Source organism: Macaca mulatta, chromosome 7 (assembly GCF_049350105.2).
Source record: "Macaca mulatta isolate MMU2019108-1 chromosome 7, T2T-MMU8v2.0, whole genome shotgun sequence".
Taxonomy (NCBI): domain Eukaryota; kingdom Metazoa; phylum Chordata; class Mammalia; order Primates; family Cercopithecidae; genus Macaca; species Macaca mulatta.
In genome coordinates, this window is record NC_133412.1 from 156262578 (window position 1) to 156275752 (window position 13175).

A 13175-nucleotide genomic window follows, 5' to 3' on the forward strand; every position below is an offset into this window, starting at 1 on the left:
TCTTTGTTTCTGCTATCTTGAAAGGAAAACACACCAGGTAAAGCATATGCTGAAACAACCTCCATGAACGTGAAATACGTGTTAATTTTTTACATGACTACAAGTTGAGCATAAACAATACATGTACAGATATTACGCAAAATGAAATGGCTGACTGTATCATTAAAAGTAGCCTGTTTTGATTAAACATTTTTGACAGCCTATGATATTCTCCTATGATATTTATTTTCCTAAGCTTAATTTATCTTTATGAAAGTCTGCTCTCAAAATATTCATTAGCAGATAACAATGGAAATTTATAGGGCCACTGGCCTACAAGAAAAACCATATTATTTCATAACCTGCCTCATACTGGAATCATTCCACAACTTAAGTGGGAATTATAATAACAACAGTCGCTACAATTCATTGAGGACTATTCTAAGTGCATTTCACTTCTTAACTTATTGCATCCTTATACATTTACCAGGTATATACAATTGTGTCAGTTCACGGAAGAAATGAAGGAGCTGAGCACATTCCCAAGATGGCGTAGCTGTTGTGACTCAGAGTAGGAATTAGAACCTATGTCTTTCGGATGCTCAGCTCAAACTTGCTATTGTGCTATTGTATATCCTGTTTTAGTCTATGATGCAAGAGCAGCAGCCAGGAGCGGTGGCTCAAACCTGTAATCCCAGCACTTTGGGAGGCTGAGACGGGCGGATCACGAGGTCAGAAGATTGAGACCATCCTGTCTAACACAGTGAAACCCCGTCTCTACTAAAAAAAAAAAATACAAAAAACTAGCCGGGCGAGGTGGTGGGCGCCTGTCGTCCCAGCTACTCGGGAGGCTGAGGCAGGAGAATCACTTGAACCCGGGAGGCGGAGCTTGCAGTGAGCTGAGATCCGGCCACTGCACTCCAGCCTGGGCGACAGAGTGAGACTCCGTCTCAAAAAAAAAAAAAAAAAAAAAAAAAGAGCATCAAAGACAAGCTACCCTATGTTCTATTTAATTAGGTGACACTTAGAAAGTATTTTCACTGATCATTGGAGCAATTAGAGGGGAAATTATAGACACTGCTAGAAAACTGCTGATGGAAATGTGTGATGTCTCAGTGAGAAAAATATGGCAATATAACATAACCTTAAATGGAAATTATCTTCCTGTCTCAGCTTTCTTCTTTACAATTGGTTTTGATATTGTTTTATAGGGAGACTTTCTCTGCAAATCTGATAACAATCATTGGTCAAAAGTAACACAATTCTGAGCGAATCCCTGATAAAAGAATGATAATAGTCCCAATAATATGGGCATTTGTCAGGAGCATCATCCATAAAGACAATCCCCAAATGAACATAGTTAAGGCTTGGTTTTCTTGGACAATTAAAAACAGTAATAACAAAAACTTGGGGACAATGGATTTTCTTTCCCATTGTCTCTCTGAATATTAATCACCATTAAAGGTGACTCTTCTTTTCAAAATATATACTTTGATAATGGATGCATAATCATATCACTAAAAGAAATCTGACTGCACACATACTTAGCTTCCCCTCAAAAAGAGTACAAGGTTTTCCTCAGGGCTTGATTTCTTCATTAAAATTGTGTATTATATAATTTAAGCTATGCTGTTTATTGAGATCCTGGAAAGTAAAGTTGGTATGGAGAAGGTCTACAACGTAAATAAGAAAATGACAGAAAGTCTTGAAAACTCTGTACAGATCCATAACTTACACACAAACTACTCAGAATGCTCAAATAATAAAAATAATAACTCATTCAGCAGTCAAAAAAATTACAGGTATACCCGGATATTTTACTAATTGAAACCTGGAAAAAGAAGGCAATTTTGTTCAAAGTAACAATGGCTGCAAAAATAAGATCAAGAGTTTGAGCTACTAATAATAAATCTCTCCTAAGTGGATTCCAGATGTTAGTCATTGTAACTAAGTCATGGCCAAAGGCAATCAATCTCGTAAAATGAGTGAGTAGTGAACGGTTCTTTAGACCTGAAAATAGACACACGATCTACCCTTTGTAACAGCAGCAGCCGTCCACGAAGTCATAGTGCTGGTAATAATAATGATAATACTGGCATTCACCCACAAAGCGATGCTTTTAAGCAGAAAGCAAATGTGCCAGGTCCAAAAATATTATCTTTAATAACTATAATCTTCTGGGATTAGACAGGAATACTCAAAATATGTGACTCTACAACCTGGGGATTTACTACCGATTATGTTTTTTAATCTTCTGTGGCCCATTTTCTTTGGAGTACTCTATCTTTGCCTACACTTTAGGCCCCAGTGTGTTGTAAATGGTGTAAAGGGAAAGCTGTGTTTGATTAGGAAAAAACAGAAAACATTTCTCTTATGATTTGTTAGCATTAATTTTCATTGCTTACTTGTAAGAATGTCTCAGGTTTTAGTTTAATTATGTCTATTTTATGAGATACTACAATAAGAGGACATGTTTTCTGCCTATATATATCTATATGAGCTAACTTTCTTATAAAATGTATTCTGAGATAATATTCTGATCTTGAACTAATATCTTGGTCCATAAATGGGCTCAATGACATGAAAATAAAGGGAAAAAGAGTGAGAAAAATATTACAAAAATTGTGTGTAAATAAAACTAGTGTTTTGTGATGAACTTTGTAATTGTTTAGCTATTATACAGTTCTATTTTTGTCCAGTGATTAATTTTCAAAACATTACTTTCCTTAAATTATAAAAGAGTTAACCAATAAACTGTATGTTTAATCTTGTTGCTAGTGTATCATCTCGACCAAGTTCACTTGCTGGTGGTGGGTGCTCAGAGTGTATCTGATGTCATTAACATCTTCTACCCCTATCACCATGACCACTACTGAAGTCTCTGCTTTCTGAATTACTTATTTCGAGATCTCAGATGTTTTTGCCTATAATAAACTCATGAATTTAATTAGCTTTTGTTTTAATATGTAGGTAATTTACGTTATCTTTTTTTAGCTTCAATATTAAACAATACTGTAATCACAGGAAATATTTATATTGAAGCTACCATATGACTATTGCATAGGAAAATTATACACTACATTGTGTATGATACAGTATATACACAGTATACATATTCAGTATATACAGTATATATACACAGTATATAGAAATTATACAGTATATATATATTTTATATTTCCTGCCTTGCGTAGGAAAATTATACAGTATGTTTGAGGGTTATTGAAAATCTGACCTACAGATACGTGCCAATGACTTTGAGTGTATACCACTCAGTCTCTGTTAATAGATGGTGGAAAAAAAAAGTTGGCTGGGCGAGGTAGTTCACGCCTGTAATCTCAGCACTTTGGGAGGCCGAAGCAGGTGGATCACGAGGTCAGGAGTTCAAGACCAGCTTAGCCAAGACTGTGAATTCCTGTCTCTACTGAAATTACAAAAAATTAGCCAGGCGTGGTAGCAGGTGCCTGTAATACTTGGGAGGCAGAGGCAGAGAATTGCTTGAAGCCAGGAGGAAGAGGTTGCAGTGAGCTGAGATCTCGCCACTGCACTCCAGTCTGGGTGACACAGCTAGACTCCATCTCAAAAAAAAAAAAAAAAAAAGTCAATGAAATAAAGATTAATGTCACAGCTCAGATTTAGTGAGAAATCTTACCTACCTGATGAATTTGAAGACTTGTGCTTAAGGTGGAAAAACAATATTTTCCAGCCAAAGAAACAATGGACATTCAAATAGTAGAATTTGTGCAGAACAATTTATAGGCATAAGAATTGGAGGTTGGGATGATTTATTTAAACCATAAAGAAAGAGTGTCTTCTGGATACATGTGTTTGATGAAAATGTATCCTTACCATCTCGAAGAGGAGTCATTGAGTTTCTTTGCCTGAGCCACAGTCACTTCTGAATTTTAGAATTCATAGGCATTTTAAGAATTCATCACTGATATAAAAATGTATTTGGACTGGATCCTAAGAACCAAAAAGATGTTTCTACTAGCAAATTAAACCATTGTTTCTACAAAGAACCACAGAACAACTAAATGATAACATTACGATTATTGAAAAACATGTTTATTTTAATGAGGTGAAACGGTACATGTACTAGAGTCAGATTGGCTTGAAACTTAATTTTACCCTAGCCTTCTCAAAGGTAAGGGAATAAGTAGCATACTTTTATTTAAACAGAGTTAAACTGATCAATAATGCTGAAATTGTGACTCATATTAGAACACATTGAAAAGTAACATTTATAACACTATTACAGAGTAATACTTTTACAGAAACATATTAATTCAACTTAACTATCAATAGCAATTTATGTAACTGTTGAATATCACAATGTACTAAATTTCATTTTATAAAGAGCAGAAGAAGCTATTTCTTATTGAAGTTTTCATTTAAATGACATTTATTTCTTATGACATTACAGGAAACTGAATTGCTTTTTGAAACAATATTAACCAAAAATGCATAAATCATTTAATAATCATTTATTGTTCATTAATATTAAATAATCAACTGACTTTTAGATGACTCAACAAGTAAGTGTAAACATAAAATTCATAAGTGGTTGCCACGGGAAATGTTTACCTTATTTGTGTAATGTTATAAATGCTAAGGAGGACATGATGGGTGTATGTTTGGCGTTATTATGTTAGTTATGCAGTAAAACCTGACACTATGTCAAAAGGATGGTCTGATGTATTAGTGGTTCAGTATAAGACACAGCCAAAACCCTAGGATTTTCCCTAGAGATATGTGATGTATGTAAAGCAGATGTAAATGCACAATAATTGTTATTAGATGCACAAATGCTCATTAGGAGATAATCAATTACCACAGTTAGGGTTTTACAGCCATTTGCATATTAGACCAGCAGTGGCATAAAGGTTACAAATGAAAGGCACACACTACGTTAAAGTCTGTGTATCTCCCTAAACTTGATTGTTCCTAACTGGATGTTCTCTAGGATTGTATTCAAGCATATTTTACATAACTCACACAATATGTTGTGCTACTTCTTCGTGATAGGAACATTGATGTTGTAGATTTCAAGGACAGTAATACTTTCATCTAGTAATCAATCTAAAGAGTTTTAATCAATCCTCTAGTAATTAATCTAAAGAGTTGTAATCACTTTCCTCTAGTAATCAATCTAAAGAGTTTTAATATATTTAATCAATGTATTCTGCAGTTAGAACCTGACATGTTAGGATTAAGATAAAGTTCACCCTTTAATTGTTGTGTTTTATAATCATATCTGCTTCTGTATATATTTTATTAGCAACACATAATTTATTTTGCTGTTCTGGAACAAGAGAAAACATTTATTCCACAGCCTTTGACTATATGTTTCACTTATCACATATATAATTCTCCCTCTGAAAAAGTTTTCACAGATGACATAGACAGCATAATTAAATAGGTCCAAATATAAAAGAAAAAAATGATAGCAGGTTAACCTTTATCTTGTAGTTTATTTTAATCTAAAGCTGTTCAACTTGAAGAAAAAAAGTGAGTATTTTTGAGGATAAAAGCGATTTTACTGGGGTCAAAATAACGTGCTGTAAGCCACTTTTAAAAGGAAATCATGCAATCTCATAGTTTAACAAATTGGAATGTTTAGCTTATTCGTTACTATTCATTTTTTAAAATAGTTTGTCAACTTTAAAAATTGTCGAAAATATAAGCCACACTAATTAACAGAAACATCACTTTTAGAGACGTAAAAAATAATAGACGTACAGCCTGCATTAACAATGGCACAAAATGCTTAAGCCTTAAGACTCTAGTGTTATAGCCAGACAGAATTTTTTTTACAAAGTTTTGCAGACAGATGTTCATGTTGATAAAATAGAAAATCGCTTTTAATTCACACCCACTGTGGAAATCATCACAATGTTTACTCAAACAAAAGCAAATCTTCTTTTATATCTTTTACATCCTTCATATAGAATACATTTCTTAAATCTGTTTAAAAATTGGAAGTTTGACCATCAACTTCAAGACAATAGGCTGAACATGCATAATTAACTTTCCTTGCTTCCAACAGAAATCACAGTAAATATATGTTAAAGAGTATATATCTAGTGTAATGTTCAGAAGGAAAGCAGAAACCACTAGCAGAAAAATGACAGAGTTTCAGCAATGATTAACTGAGCAGTGGAAATAACAGCCCAGAAAATTCTGAGAAAATTTCTCCACTGTCCAAAACAGTCCTGTTTGTTAGGCTCCAAACTCATGTTAGCAAGTGTGGAATGTGTGTGTGTGTGTGTGTGTGTGTGTCTGTCTGCCTGTGTGTCTGTGTGTATGCATGTGTGTGTTTGGGTCTGTGTGAAAGACCATAATAAACAAATAGAATAATTAGCCACATAAACCAAAGGTAACTGAACAACTGGAGGATATTTATTTTAAATCTAATGAATATCCTATGAGAGACTGAAGATGATAGTTTTCTTCCACTAAAATCAGTACCATGCTGTGATGAAAGAGAATAAAATAAAATGAGAGTAGGTTCTTAGGAATTAAAATATACATTTGTTTAAAAAAGAAACAAACTCCATTTTATGTAAAGATTAAAGAAGATAAGCTTTAGAAAATAGCTCAAATTATATTTTACCAATAAAAAGAATTTCCTCTTTCAAGTATGATAGAATAAGAGAGGCAGATTTACATTTATGCTGTAAACAAATGAAACGTTGAACAAAATATATGAAGTAATTCTTTTCAGACATTGGATTAGGGTGTTACAGGACTGTGACTCCTGAAATAAGGATGTAAAATCAGGTGAGTCACAGGATCACTCCAACTATCAATGTGCAGATACATTTCAGATGGGGGTCTTGCTGAGTTTTAAAGACAATGATCAGACCTCAGGAAGCCACGCAGAAATCTGTATAGGGTTCATCTTGAGTTTTGCTCAATACTAAAACCTTCTTATATAAAGCAAAAAGCCATGATGTTGACCTAAGAAATGCCAGAATGCTAAGACTTCAATGATTCTCAGTTTATGCAGGTAATAAGGCATTTAAGTTCTGACCACGTGTAGAGTCTTCATTGGTCACTCAGATAATTTAGTAGAGACCCTAGAAGGGCCAAACCCTACTGTGGCTTGCCTATCCCTAGGGTGAATATACAAGACCTGGCTACCAACACTTAAACTCATGCCTCGGAAGAACAAATCAAACCACAAGTTACTTCACATATTACCAGAAAAATAATAGCACTATTTTATTTAAAAGGAGACAGAAAATTTTAACATACAATAGCGTAAAATCCACAATGTCCAAATTCAATAAAACAAGGGAAAAATCAATCAATCAAAATAGTTTTGGAAATGATAAAGTAATGGAATAAGAATGCAAAGTGTTAAAACAACTGTTATTATAATCAGATATTTAAAAGAAAGATGAGCATAGAAGAAGAGAAATGTAATAGTTAACAAAAAACCTTCTAGAGATGTAAAATGCATTATCATTTAAAACTTAACTGGATGGAATTAGCAGATGATTAAGAATTGCAGAAGCTGAGAAAACTGGAAGACATAGCAGCAAAAAGTAGCCAAAGGAAAGCATAAGGGAAATAAAAAGATTAAAAAACAAACAAAAAACCCAAACAATCAATAGGTAGTTGTGAGCCAATATAAAGCAGGTTAACATATACCCACTATAATTTGTGTATAATTGTATATACACACACATATATATACTTGATGTATTTTGTGTATATATACACATATATATCTGTATATGCACATGTATAGTACATATATTTGTATATATATTTTGTACAATACATATTTATACATTTATATATTTTGAAGTTTGTGTACTTTAAATATATGGTGAAATTTATTTATCTTGAAATTTGATGGAAACATTAGACCTACACACCTAAGAAACTCAAAGTAGCCCAAGTAGACAAAAACGAATGAGCAAACTAAAAAAACAAAAACCAAGGCAGTTTCAAATTAATTTCTTAAGAGCAAATAAAATTTAGTAAAAATAAAATGAAATCTTCAAAAGTCTCAACCCAAAAGAAGGCAGGAAAAAAGAACAAAATAATAAGTTAATAGATAATAATAGCAAAATTATAGATTTAAAAGCAAACGTATTCATAATTGCATTAGATTCAAATAATCTAACCATTTTACTTAAATGGCAAATATTTTTAAACTGAATAAAAACCCAAACCCAAATTACATGCTATCCCTACAGAACTCGATTAAATATGAAACATGAAGACTAAAAGAAGACGAAGAGTATGCAATGCATACACTGAAAAGAAGGCTGAAGTTACTAAATTATCATTAGAAAAAGTAGAATTTAAAAGAATGAATATTATCAGGAGTTTTAAGGGACATTTCATAAAAATAAAACGGTAAATTCGTCAAGCAAACAGACATAACCCTAACAGTGTATGTCTCTAGTAACAGGGTTTCAGAAAACCTGTAGCAAAAACTGAAAAACTGCAACTAGAAATAGATGCATCCACTAATTATATTTGAAGACTTTCACACTTCTCTTTTATTATTTAATAGAACAAGTTGGCCCGAAAAAAAAATTAACAACTAGCTAAACAATTTACAATTATTGACACATTCTTACACAAGTAAAGTTCACATTCTTTAGAAGGGCACATGAAATATTCACCAAAACAGAACATATGCTGGGTTTTTGTATTAGAGTTCTTCAGAGAAATAGAAGTAACAGGTTCTCTCTGTGTGTGTATGTATCTCTCTCTGTGTGTGTATATGTGTATTTGTGTGTAGAGAGAGAAAGAGAGGGAGAGAGACATTTATTTTAAGAAATTGACTCATACAATATTGTGGAGGCTAGCAAGTCCAAAACCTGCAGAACAGGTTGACAGGCTGGGTACTGAGGGAAGAGTTACTCCTGCAGCTCCAGTAGTATAAAAGCAGGCATCTGGCGGAATTTCTTTTTCTTCAGGAGAGGCCAGTTTATTTTCTTTTGCTCGAAGGCCTTCAGCTAATTGGATGGGTCTCGTTCACTTTATGGACGGTAATCTGCTTTACTCAAAGTCTACTGATTTAAATGTTAATCACATCTAGAAAAAAAAAAATACCTTCACAGAAACATAAAGAATAATGTTTGACCAACTATCTGGATATTATGGTCTAGCCACGTTGACAGATAAAATTAAGCATCACAGCCATAAAACAAGTTAAATACATCAAAAATGATGGATATCTTACAGAGTACATTAGTGTACTCTCTAAGCAGAATAGACTTAAATTATAAAGATAAATAATCTGAAAAACACAAAATATTTAGAAATCAAACAACACATTTCTTAATAACTCATGGCTCAAAAAAAGCAAAAAGAAAATTAGAAATTGTTTTGAAGTGAATAAATTTAATATATATGATGTAAAAATTTCTGTGGTACAGTTAAAACAGTGATTAGAAGAAAATGTATAGCACTAAATATTTTTTTAAATTTCTTGAAAAATTGTCTAATTGTACATCTAAAGAAAATAGACAAAGCTGAGCAAATAAATAATACAAGTAGAAAGAAAAGAATCATAAATATTATAGTGTAAATCAATGGAATAGGAAATGAACTACAGAATAAAATCAGTGAAGTTAAAGATTTGTTTAAATAAGTAAATAACAGTACACCTCTAGCCATATGGGTTAAAAAAGAATACAAATTACCAATATTAGGCATGAAAAGAAGACACCATGATGGATCTCTAAGATATTAAAGGGCTATAGAGGACTATTATGAGCAACTGTATGCTAATAAAGTTAGATGAAATTTTCATATTTTATGACAGCCATAAATTACCAAAAGTAACTCAAAAAGAAATGAAGAATTTGAATAGAGTTATATAAAATGAAAAATGTGAATGTTTAATTTCGACATTCCCACAAAGATTTTAGGCCCAGATGACTTCACTCATTAATTCTTTCAGATTTATGGAAAAAATAATACTAATCCTACACAGTATCTTTTTAAATATAGAACAGGAGAGGTTTATCAACCTATTAATGAGTTTGAAATTACCCTGATGCTAAAGCATGCTGCCTATCTCAGGAGTATATTTACAGGAAGCCAAATATTGTTGCTATTTTAGAGCTTAGAAAGTAATTAGATCAAAATAACCTCAATAAATAGTATACTTAAAAACCTGTGAAAAGATATGTGATTCTCTAATTAAATAAATTAAAATAAAAAACCTGGAACATAAAAATCTAAAAAACAATTTTAAAAAGGTAGTATTAGAAAGTAACGTTAAAAAAAAAAAAGACTTGCATCCTCTGAAGCCACAGCCTGAGCTCTAGGTTGGCCCTTTTTAGCCATGGCTGGAGTAGCTGGGATGCAGGGCAACAAGTCCCTAGGCTGCACACAGCATAGGGACCCTGGGCCTAGCCCACAAAACCATTTTTTCCTAGGCCCCCAGGCCTGTAATGGGAGGGGCTGCCGTGAAGACCTCTGATATTTTCCCCAATGTTTTGGGGATTAACATTCAACTCCTTGTTACTTACGCAAATTTCTGCAGCTGGTGGCTTGAATTTCTCCTTAGAAAATGGTTTTTTTTTCTTTTCTATGACATTATCAGGCTGCAAATTTCCCAAACTTTTATGCTCTGTTTCCCTTATAAAACTGAATACGTTTAACAGCACCCAAGTCACATCTTGAACGCTTTGCTGCTTAGGAATTCCTTTCACCAGATACTCTAAATCATCTTTCTCAAGTTCAAAATTTTACACATCTCTAGGACAGGGCAACGTGCAGCCAGTCTCTTTGCTAAAACATAACAAGAGTCACTTTTGCTTCAGTTCCCAACAATCTCCTCATCTCCATCTGAGACCACCGCAGCCTGGACTTAATGTCCATAATGCTATCAGGTTTTTGGTCAAAGCCACAACAAGTCTCTAGGAAGTTCCAGACTTTCCCACATTTTCCTGTCTTCTTCTGAGCCCTCCAAACTGTTCCACCCTCTGGCTGTTACCCAGTTCTAAAGTCACTTCCACATTTTCAGGTATTTTTCCAGCAACGACCCACTGTACTGGTAGCAATTTACTGCATTAGCCTGTTTTTATGCTGCTGATAAATACACATCAGAGACTGGGAAGAAAAAGAGGTTTTATTGGACTTACAGTTCCACATGACTGGGAGGCCTCAGAATTATAGTGGGAGGTGAAAGGCACTTCTTACATGGTGGCAGCAAGAGAAATATGAGAGAGATACAAAAGCAGAAACCCCTGATAAAACCATCAGATCTGCTGAGACTGATTCACTATGAGGACAGTATGGGGGAAACCACCATACTGTTCCCTCCAGCTTTCTCCTCCTGCAACATGTGGGAATTATGAGAGTACAATTCGAGATGACAGTTGGGTGGTGACACAGCCAAACCATATCATGCCAGATATCCTAAATCATCTCTCTCAAGTTCAAAGTTCCACAGATCTCTAGGACAGAATAAAAAGGCCACCAATCTTTTTACTAAATTATGGCAAGGATCACCTTTGCTCCAGTTCCCAGTAAGTTTCTCATCTCCATCTGAGACTTCCTCAGCCTGGAGTTCATTGTCCATATCACTATTAGAATTTTGTTCAGAAATATTCAACAAGTGTCTAGAAAGTTCCAACTTTGCCACATCTTGTCTTCTTTAAGCCCTCCAAACTCTTGCAATCCCTGCCCATTACTCAGTTCCAAAGTCCCTTCCACTTATTCAGGTTACCTATAGATCAGCACCCCATTCCTGGTACCAATTTTCTGTGTTAGTTCACTTTCACACTACTATAAAAATACTACCTGAGACTGGGTAATTTATAAATAAGAGTTTAATTGAATGTGATAACAAGGTCTTCAACATAAGTAATAGCCATCAAAATCAGTTGGGACCAAGGGCCATGGCCCCCTACAACAGAGTCATCTGGACTGATTATTAAATGTAAAGATGCTTGGAACTCTTTGCAGACCTAATATATCAGCCTTCTTTCAAAGCTGAATCTAGAAGTCTAAATTAAAGCAACAACAATACAGTTTCTCCAGGAAACTATATTTACTCTAATCTTATGTACAAATGCTGAAATTAGTGTAAAAAATTGCCAGCCATGTCTGACTTAGAATTTACTAATTATCTAAGGAGGAATAAAAGGAAATTTCTATAAAACATTAAGATGTAGTATCTATAATCTGTGTAGAGTATTTTGCTGAAATTCATGTTGAGAAAAGCTGCTTGACATGCCATGGTGTGTTAGGTTCTACTTGCATTGTTGGAGGCCAAGGCAGGGGGATTGCTTGGCACGGGAGTTTGAGAACAACCTAAGCAACATAGTGAGAACCCATCTCTACAAAAAATAAATTAAAAATTAGCCTGGTATGGTGGTGCATGCCTGTAGTCTCAGTTACTCAGCAGGTTAAGGTAAGAGGATTGCTTGAGCCCAGAAGGTGGAGGTTGCAATGAGCTTAGATCATGCCAAAGTACTTCAGCCTGGGCAACAGAGCAAGACCCTGTTTTAAAAAAAAAGACAGAAATACATGAGATTGTGTAATTTAAAATGCAAAGAGGTTTTAATTGGTTCATGGTTCTGCAGCCTCTACTAAAGCATGATGCTGGCATCTGTGCACCTTCTGGGGAGGCCTCAGGAAACACAATCATGGTGGAAGGCAAAAGGGTAGAAGGCACAGTCACCTGGCCAGAGCAGGAGCAAGAGAGCAAAAAGGGAGATGCCACTAACTTTTAAATGACCATATCCCATGAGAATTCACTCACTATTGTGAGAACAGCACCAAAAGGATGGTACTAAGCCATTCATGAGAAACCACCCAAAGGACACAATCACCGTCCACCAGCTCCCAACTCCTACATTGGAGATTACAATTCAACACGAGATTTGGCAGGGGATTCATATGCAAACAATACTACACTGCATGTGTTCACCGGGCTACTCCATCCACACTGAAGCCCAGCAGGTAGACCAAGCCTTAAAGATTAGTCAGGCTTACTTACTCACGCCTATACACACTACATATAGCATAAGTTTAATTATTCACTCAACCATCATGCATTGAAAATCTGTTATAGTATATAATATATGATATTATATTAGTATATTATATATACTAATAGTTATCTTGATGTTCTCTTACAAAATTATATTACAACAGTATAACAAATAGTAAAGAGATAAGATCACTCTTGAAATATATGGTACACTGTT